Here is an 8,668-nt window from a genome sequence, read left to right on the forward strand (position 1 = left end):
ATGCATGCTTGACCATCAACGAAGTCAAGTTTCCCTCAAGTTTCTGTCAAATTGAGTCACTGAAGTTTGAATCATTGTGCATGGGGCAAACAGAATCCTCTACACCTTAATCAGCACCCTCGGGCCAAATTAAGGCGTGGGCGAAACAGTATCGGTCCTGCTCTGTTCCTGATGGCTTAAATCAACTTGAATTCAGGTATGCTTGTTTCAGAACTCAATTTCTTGGTGATATGTGTTTCATATGTATTTCAGTTTCAACCATCAGCAGAAGAAAGACACATGAGCAAAAGCGATATTCACATGGGCAATATTCAGAGACAAGACGAGGCAATCTCAGGCGCTGAAGAAATAGTTTCAGTTTCTGGGTGATATGTGTTTCATCTCGGGTAAAGTCGCCTTCATATTCCCATCAGTTTGTGTAACAGCAAATGGTGCTGGGCTGAAGAAAGCAGAAGATTATTATCGAAAATAACAAATTCGACAGAATTCCTCGCCACAGGCTGTTACAGTCCTAGACTACAGCACAACCAGAGACCAGAGGCAGGGGCACATACCACTCAGCTTATAGTCTCAGAGTACAGTATCAGGTCACAACTCAAAGAAGGAAGAAATGAGGAGGAAGGAGGAAATCGCAGCTGTCACAGAACGCGTCTCTCGCTCCGGTTGTGTTTTGTCTCGAACTGGTTCAGTTTCCTCAGTCTCCTTCAGCCTTTGATGCTGCAACTCATTCATTTCTGCCTCAGCATGCTTCACGCGCTGATGAATGAACTCGCTGCTTTCTCCCAGCGTCGCTGCATACGGGGTGCATGTAACACAGGCAATTACCTGTCCAGGTTTCCGACGGCCAGCCACACCGCCCGCTCCCGTCCAGTTACGGGGTGTATTAACTCAAGCCAAACAGTTTCTTTCAGAAAAACAAAGCTAATACTATCAATTTTTTAGCATCACCATCACTGTTTCCTTCTTGTTCAGGTCTAAGCTGGATGGACAGCCGACTGTACTGTAGCTCCCGGTTCTGCTCTCTGAAGAAACATATTCACTGACCCGAGTTCAGTTCTGGCAAGTACTGGTTCAACTTCAGTTCTGTTAAGTTCTAAAAGGACCGGATCACAGGGCTTACTACTCTTTCTCTAGCAACACAATGATGCCAAACTAACTTGACCAGCACTAGGAGGTCCTACCTTAACTGACCGTCACTAGGCACATTTTCTCTTCCAACCAAAAAGTTAGTCAACACTTGATTATTAAGAGGCGCATTTGTCTCCATTTGTCTGCCGTGTCATAGGATCCTGTCGGTAATGCTTAGCTGCCAAATGCTTTTCTGTGTTGCTCCCTGGATAAAACATAGTGGCAAATCTAAAACATTGCCAAAAGATATATTTAGGTTGGAGTGTTGAGTTGAATCACAATTTTTTTGTGAGAAAAACATATGTTTTTTTTGCAGGGTGTATGAAAAGTGTATGTTTATTTTTGTCCTATACCAAAAAAATGATGTACTATATTCGTTGCTGTATTAGCCTCTCACTTTCTCGCAAAAAAAGTATTAACCTCCCACTATTATTTGTTACAGCAAACAAATAAATATTTTCTAATAAAAGCATCACGATCACTGTTTCCTTGTTGTTTGGTTAGTTGCTATATTAACCTTTCACTGTTATTCGCCTCAACTGACCCTCACTAGTCAAAACTTCTCCTCAAACAAAAAAGGTAGTCAAAACTTGATTAAGTGGCGCATTTGTTTCCACTTAATTTGTTGCCGTGTGTCTTAGGGTCCTTCCTGCCAAATTATTATTCTCTGTTGCTCCCTAAAAAAAGCTTCCTAAATTTTTTGGATCTTGATTCTGGAATATTGTGTAGACTATCATTTTATTTGTGCAGAAATATGATTTTATATGTGTGTCTTATACCAAAAAAATATGGTCATCTTTTATTAACCTCTCACCATTATATGTGCAAACAAATACACAAATTTTTAATAAAAGTTTTTAGTGTGCACACAACATGCATTCGAAATATAAATTATGTTTAGAAATTTTCCAAAGTTTCCAGTCGCATCAAGTTGGGAATTTCCTTTCCGTACTTTTTACAGCAATGCCAAACTTGACCGGCAGAGTAAAATCGCCCGTCAAAACCTGTTGAAGAGATAGAAACTTCTCCACTACCATATTTACCACGATGGTTACTACATCCTATATATATAACATATATTCATATCTTAATCTCCAGACATCAGAAAGAGTCATCAAAACAAATTCCAACCCACCATGCTTCATTTTTTCATTGTCTTCATGCTTGCCGTATCTGTTCCTCCGGTGGTGTGCTCTTCTGCAGCAAATGGCAGCAGCAACCTGAAAGAAGGCCAAGAGCTCAGCGGCGGCAACAGGCTCATCTCAAAGAATGGCAAGTTCGCGTTGGGCTTCTTCACATCAGGCAGCAGTAAGTCTTCCTCAGACAACACAACCTTGCCCAACTGGTATGTAGGTATATGGTTCAACAAGATCCCAAAGTTCACTCCTGTATGGATTGCGAACAGAGAGAAACCAATCACTGACCCCAAGTTTAGACTGTCCAAGCTAAGAATCTCAAGGGATGGCAACCTTGTCATCTTAAACCATGCGACTAAATCCATAATCTGGTCCAGTCAAATAATAGCAGCCAAAGGTAGAAGAACAGCCAACAAAAATACTACCATCATGGCAGCACTCTCAGACGATGGTAACCTTGTCATAAGAAACGCCTTGAACCCATCCATTGTGTGGTGGCAGAGCTTTGATCACCCAACAGATGTTTTCCTCCCCGGCGCAAGGATTGGCCGGAACAAGGTTACCGGCCAAAAATACAGTCTTGTTTCGAAGAAGAATCTGATAGATCCAGCTCCAGGCCTATACTGCACGGAGCTAGACCCCACTGGTGATCCGCAATACTTTGTTAGGATTTGTAATTCATCCATGGTGTATTTCTCCACGGGCGAATGGGTCGGGTGGTACTTCAATTTGGTGCCGGAGATGTCTGGTAGTAACTTTCTCCAAACCAAATTCATCGACAATGATGAAGAGGAGTACTTCACTTACGCTCCAATGGATCCAACAGTGATCACAATCGGTTTACTTGATGTCTCTGGTCTTACCAAGCAGCTTCTTTGGCTTGAAGGCTTGCAAGAGTGGGAAACTATATATGTCCAACCCAGGGCTCCATGCGATGTTTTCGCCGTTTGCGGGCCTTTCACAGTTTGCAACGACAACACACTTCCATTGTGTAACTGCATGAATGGGTTCTCCGTGAAGTCACCAGAGGACTGGGAGCTGGATGACAGAAGAGGTGGATGCATGAGAAATACTCCGCTAGAACATTGCAGCAGCAACAAAGGTAACACAAGAGGGTTAACAGACCAGTTCTTTCCGATACATAGTGTTAGATTACCTTATTATGCACATAGAATGGAAACAATTGAGAGTGGACAAAGCTGCATGCAAGTTTGTCTAAGAAACTGCTCATGCACTGCGTACTCCTACGGCAAGAGTGGCTGTTCTATCTGGCAAGGCCAGCTTATTAATGTAAAGCAGTATAATAATGGCACTGTCAATAGTGACGGAGAGATTCTTTTCCTCCGTATTGCTGCTGGAGAGGTGCAAAGTTGGGGAAACAACACAAAAGGAAATAGAAGAATGACCATCGGTCTCATTGTTGGTCCTTTCTGTTTGTTGGTGATGCTATTGATGATTTGGAGGGGGAAAAGAAAGTGGTGTTCTCTTCCACTGAGCAGCACTGAAGGTGGATGTGGCGTTATAGCATTTAAGTATGTTGATTTGCAGCATGCAACTAAAAATTTCTCAGAGAAGCTAGGTGTAGGTGGTTTTGGCTCTGTATTTAAGGGAATTCTGCGTGACTCGACTACCATAGCGGTGAAGATGCTTGATGGTGCACGCCAAGGAGAGAAACAATTCTGGGCTGAGGTCAGCACAATTGGAATGATCCAACATGTCAACTTAGTCAAACTGATTGGTTTTTGCTGTGAAGGTGATAGAAGGATGCTTGTTTATGAACACATGGCAAATCGTTCTCTTGATGTCCATATATTCCGAGGCAATGGTTTTATGCTAGATTGGAGTACAAGGTTCCGAATTGCCATCGGTGTTGCTAAAGGATTGTCCTACTTGCATGAGAGTTGTCGTGATTGCATAATACATTGTGATATTAGGCCAGAAAACATACTTCTCGATGCGTCACTTGTTCCTAAAATTGCAGATTTTGGGATGGCAAAACTTATGGGAAGGAACTTTAGTCGCGTTCTGACAACAATGAGAGGAACCGTAGGATACCTTGCACCTGAATGGATTAGTGGAGTGGCTATTACACAAAAAGTTGATGTTTACAGCTATGGAATGGTACTGCTAGAAATGATATCCGGAAGAAGGAACTCATCACCTCAAGAATGTACAAGCAATAGTGATCATGATGTTTACTTTCCTGTGCAAGCTGCACTTAAGCTTCTTGAGGGAGATGTGAGGACTTTGGTCGATCAACAATTACATGGTGACATCAATGTGGAGGAGGTTGAAAGAGCTTGCAAAGCAGCATGTTGGTGCATTCAAGATCATGACTTTGATCGTCCGACAATGGGCGATGTGGTTCAGGTTCTCGAGGGTCTAGTAGAGCTTGATATGCCCCGAGTGCCAAGATTACTTCAAGCTATATCAGGAAGCCCTTCTACAAATTAAATATCATCCATGTAAGGGAAAGTTCAAATTTCAGCAGGTTTGTAATAACTGAGCTGAGAAGTTACCCTTCATATACACTTTTCCATAGTGATTGATACTACTAAAAACATGTCTTGAATTTTAGTCTCTATTATCGTAGAAACTAGCAGGGCAGCTAATGTATCTGTGGTTCTAGATTTTGTCATGTATTGCCATTTGTATCAACATGTCAAATGTTTGTATCTCCCATAAATATCAGTTGACTTATTGGTATACATAATTTTGTAGCCAAAATACATTTCCATGACGGGTATTCTTCATTGCACCTTAATTTCTTTAAATAGTTGATGTTTTCATCTTTGCCCAACGCATGGTTCATTTTTTTGCCCCTGTTTATCTTTCACAAATGACGATTTCAGAATCTCCAATCACGCCACTCGATCCAAGTATCCAGAAACTGGTGTTTAGCGGTCACCAAGGACCATCACATCGGTTTTGGAATGCAATGGTGCATCAATGTTGTACTTCCCTTTGGAAACATTGTAAAGCTGAATGCAATGGTGCATCAATGTTGTACTGAATGCATCGGTTTTGGAAAGCTGAATGTTGCAACTCCATCCCCTCCCCCTCGGTTGACAAAGAGAAAAGATGGCTCGCTCTCCTCCTCCCCCTCCCCGCCCCCTCCCCTCCCCCTCGGTTGAAGCGACGAGACCGCCATTAAAGCCAACTCCACCTCCCACCCACCCCTGCATCTCACCGAGTCCTCCCCGCCCCAGATCCCCATATGAGTATCCGCATGGCTGGAGCGCGTCAACGCGGCGTACGGGTTCGTCGGCTTATGCCGGCGGCACGGGTAGCGGAGCCACAGGCACTTCCATCCCCCGTAGTGGCTCAGCTGCCCGAGATCGACCCGAACTCGCCGGAGGCCTGTCGCGAGATGCGTCGGGTGGTACGGGAGCGCTTCCCCGAACGCGACGAGTGGGGGGAGATTTACATGCACATCCTCCGCCATGCGAACTTCATCGAGCGCGCGCGCTTCATCGGCGACGACGACTGCGAGGATGTGGAGCTGCTGTTTTGGGCGATCCAGGAGGCGGAGTCACCGGATCCGCGGCAGGCCGCCCGCTGGGAGAACTTAAGGACGGCGAATCCTTCGAGGCTCAACATCAGGCCACCATCGTGGGAGGGAATCGCCAACATCCCGCCGGAGTTCATCCCGCCAGGGACCGTTTGGCCCCCACGCCGCCAGTAGATCGGCTGCCCCGACTGGTTCAGACGCAGCGACGACCCATCGATCCCCCGCCTTGGCCTGGTGAGTTAGGTTTGCACCTTCGTGCTAATTCGATTATTAAGGCTCGTTTGCGGGATTTTCGTTTGCGTCGTCGTGGGATTCAAGCTTGTCATGCTCAGATTTCTCAATCGCATCTTCAGGATTTTGGGTTAGAATCGAGGGTTCTCCCTCCTGTTGTTAGTAATAGTAAGGATTCCTTTGCTGCTTCTGCAGCTGGTGAGACCTCGTCCGAGTTGGTCTCCGGCGAGGGGCTTGGCCTTAGTTTAAAATCCATCCGAAAAGTTGAGGAGGAGCCGCTCTGTCATGCCCCTCCTCTGAATCCAGGTGTCCCTGGCCCCACACTCAATTTACGTGTTGTGGGCGAGAAAGCGGGAAGGGCGAGGGGAATACGTAAAACTGTTTCCCTAGATAATGTGGAGGAACACTTTGGCCAGCTCTGGCTCATTCCCCCCCCCCCCTCGCCGCCGCCACCCTAGAAACCCTACCCTGCAACCACAAGTTCCACCGAAAAGCGGATTCCTTTGCTCGATCAGGAGAGATTTGGTTGAGAAAAACTCCTTCTCGGCTGCGGATTGCTTCCCTGCGTCCCGTCGACCATTTGATCCACCTCCAAACAAATCAAAGTGGTTCGCGAAGGGATTGGCACTAGTTCAATTTCTTTTGCGGAAGCTGTCAAGCGAGGGGTGAAGATGGCCGAACGCCGTGCAGGAGGGGGCGGCAATCTTGCTGCTAGTCAGCCAAAAGGAGCAGGGCAGAAACCCACTTCTTTTGCTGGGCGGAAAACAACTGCGCCTATCGCAAAGGAATCTGTCCCTGCCCCCAAACCTACCAGATCTACAACCTCCACTGCTGGTTCCACTCAGGTACAATCATCCCAATCCATCGAGGTCGAAGTGGAACAAGTCCTTGATCCTAGGTATAAGGACATGATATGTTTTAATTGTGGTGGACCTGGGCATTATGTGGGGAATTGCGTGAAGCCAAAAGCCTGCTTTATTTGTCAACAGAATCACAATGTCAATAACTGTGCAGCGTGGTCTAAGATTCAACCTACTGCTGCCTTTTTTGGTAGTGGAGCTCAAGGCCTTGGTTTCTACGATGTAGATGTTCCTGTTGCAAATGAGTCAAAATGGCTAAAATTCCAGAACTGTGCGGTTGGTTAACATTCTGAAAGGAGAAGTGGACTGTGCTAAGTTGATGGAACTATTATCTGCTACCTTTTGCAAAACTAAACACTGGCCTTGGCAAATCGGAGGGCTCTCCAGTAAGACGTTTTTAGTTAGATTTCCCCCTTGGAAGAAAGTGGAGGACCTCATCGAATTACCTAGGTTCTCCCTGCCGAAATATGTGAATGTGACACTGACTGAATGGAAAGGGGGGTGTGAGCCTTTTGGAGAGTTGATTGAAGCATGGGTGCTGATTGAGGGGATTCCCCCCAAGTGGTGTACTTGGAAGGTTTTTGCCCAAATTGCTTCACTGTTTGGAGTGCTTACAGATGTGGACTGGAATGGTATGTTTAGAACTTTCTTTGAGAACGTCAGAATCAAAATAGCCTGCAGAGACACTACTAGGGAAAACCTTATACACAGAATCTTAGCAGCAGCGCGGCATAAAAAGAGGGCGCTGCTGCTAATTAGTAGCGGTGCGGTTACAGAAAGCGCGCTACTAGTGCAAATTTAGCAGTAGCACGTGATGTTTAAACCGGGCTGCTATAAAAATCCACCGACAGTACACAACGACCTAAGTTTACCAGTAGCGCGGCGTTAGGAAGCGCGCTGCTGCTAATGCCATAGTAGTAGCGCTCTTTTTAGTCACGTCGTTGCTGCTAATTTTAAAATTGTCCACACGGTTGGCCCGTTTAGTAGTAGCGCGTGATAGGAAAGCGCGTTGCTGCTACGCTCTTAGCAGCAGCGCACTTTTGCTCCGGCGCTACTGCTAAGACGCAGCACCCACCACCTTTTTCCACCTCCCCCTCCCCATCTCCTCTCCTCCCTTTCCCCTACCTCCCACATCCTCCCTCTCTCACTCTTCTTCTTCCTCAATACTTCTCCCCCCATTACTCTCCCTCTTCTACCTACCTTTCTCTCTCTTCATTACTTCTAGCTATAACTAGACCACCTCCATTAATGCATCTCCTTTCTCTTTTTCCTTCCCCCTCCACTAGTTGAAGTTGTCTCCTCCCAAATTAGGTAGCTAGGTAGATGTAGCATTTAGTTAAGTGACCTATTTGCCCCTAACTAGATCTATCTTTGTCAAGAAGAGCTTTGTGCACTTTTGATCTCCCTACAACATCATCTCCACCGTGTGCTCGATCTCGAGATAGAGGTGATTAAAATTTTATGCTTTTGCAAAATGGAAATATGTTTATGTGTGTGTGATATGTTTATGGAAATTTTGTGTTTGGCATGAGTTGACGCCAAATTGTGCTTTTGAGTTGCCTATGTTTTGCCGAAATGTCGATTTATTTCCGTTTCGGCGAATTCCGGGCAAACTCTAGATCTATATATGTCCTATTTTTAAGGAAGGTCATGCCGAATTTTTGTAGGACTTTGATGAATGCACGCATTTTTATAATCAATTTGTTTATTATTACCGTGTAGAGTTGACGATGGTCAGTGGAACGATGGTGGACAGGTGGTTGCGGTCGGCGGTGCAGGACATGAAGGAAAATAACCTGACA

General features: G+C 45.4%; 1 pseudogene; it reads left to right on the plus strand.

Moving 5' to 3' along the window:
* The first annotated feature begins 2,264 nt into the window (after nt 1-2,264).
* Nucleotides 2,265-4,718, plus strand: LOC125534729 (annotated as a pseudogene).
* The last annotated feature ends 3,950 nt before the right edge of the window (nt 4,719-8,668 follow it).

Source organism: Triticum urartu, chromosome 2, assembly GCF_003073215.2.
Source record: "Triticum urartu cultivar G1812 chromosome 2, Tu2.1, whole genome shotgun sequence".
NCBI classification, from domain to species: domain Eukaryota; kingdom Viridiplantae; phylum Streptophyta; class Magnoliopsida; order Poales; family Poaceae; genus Triticum; species Triticum urartu.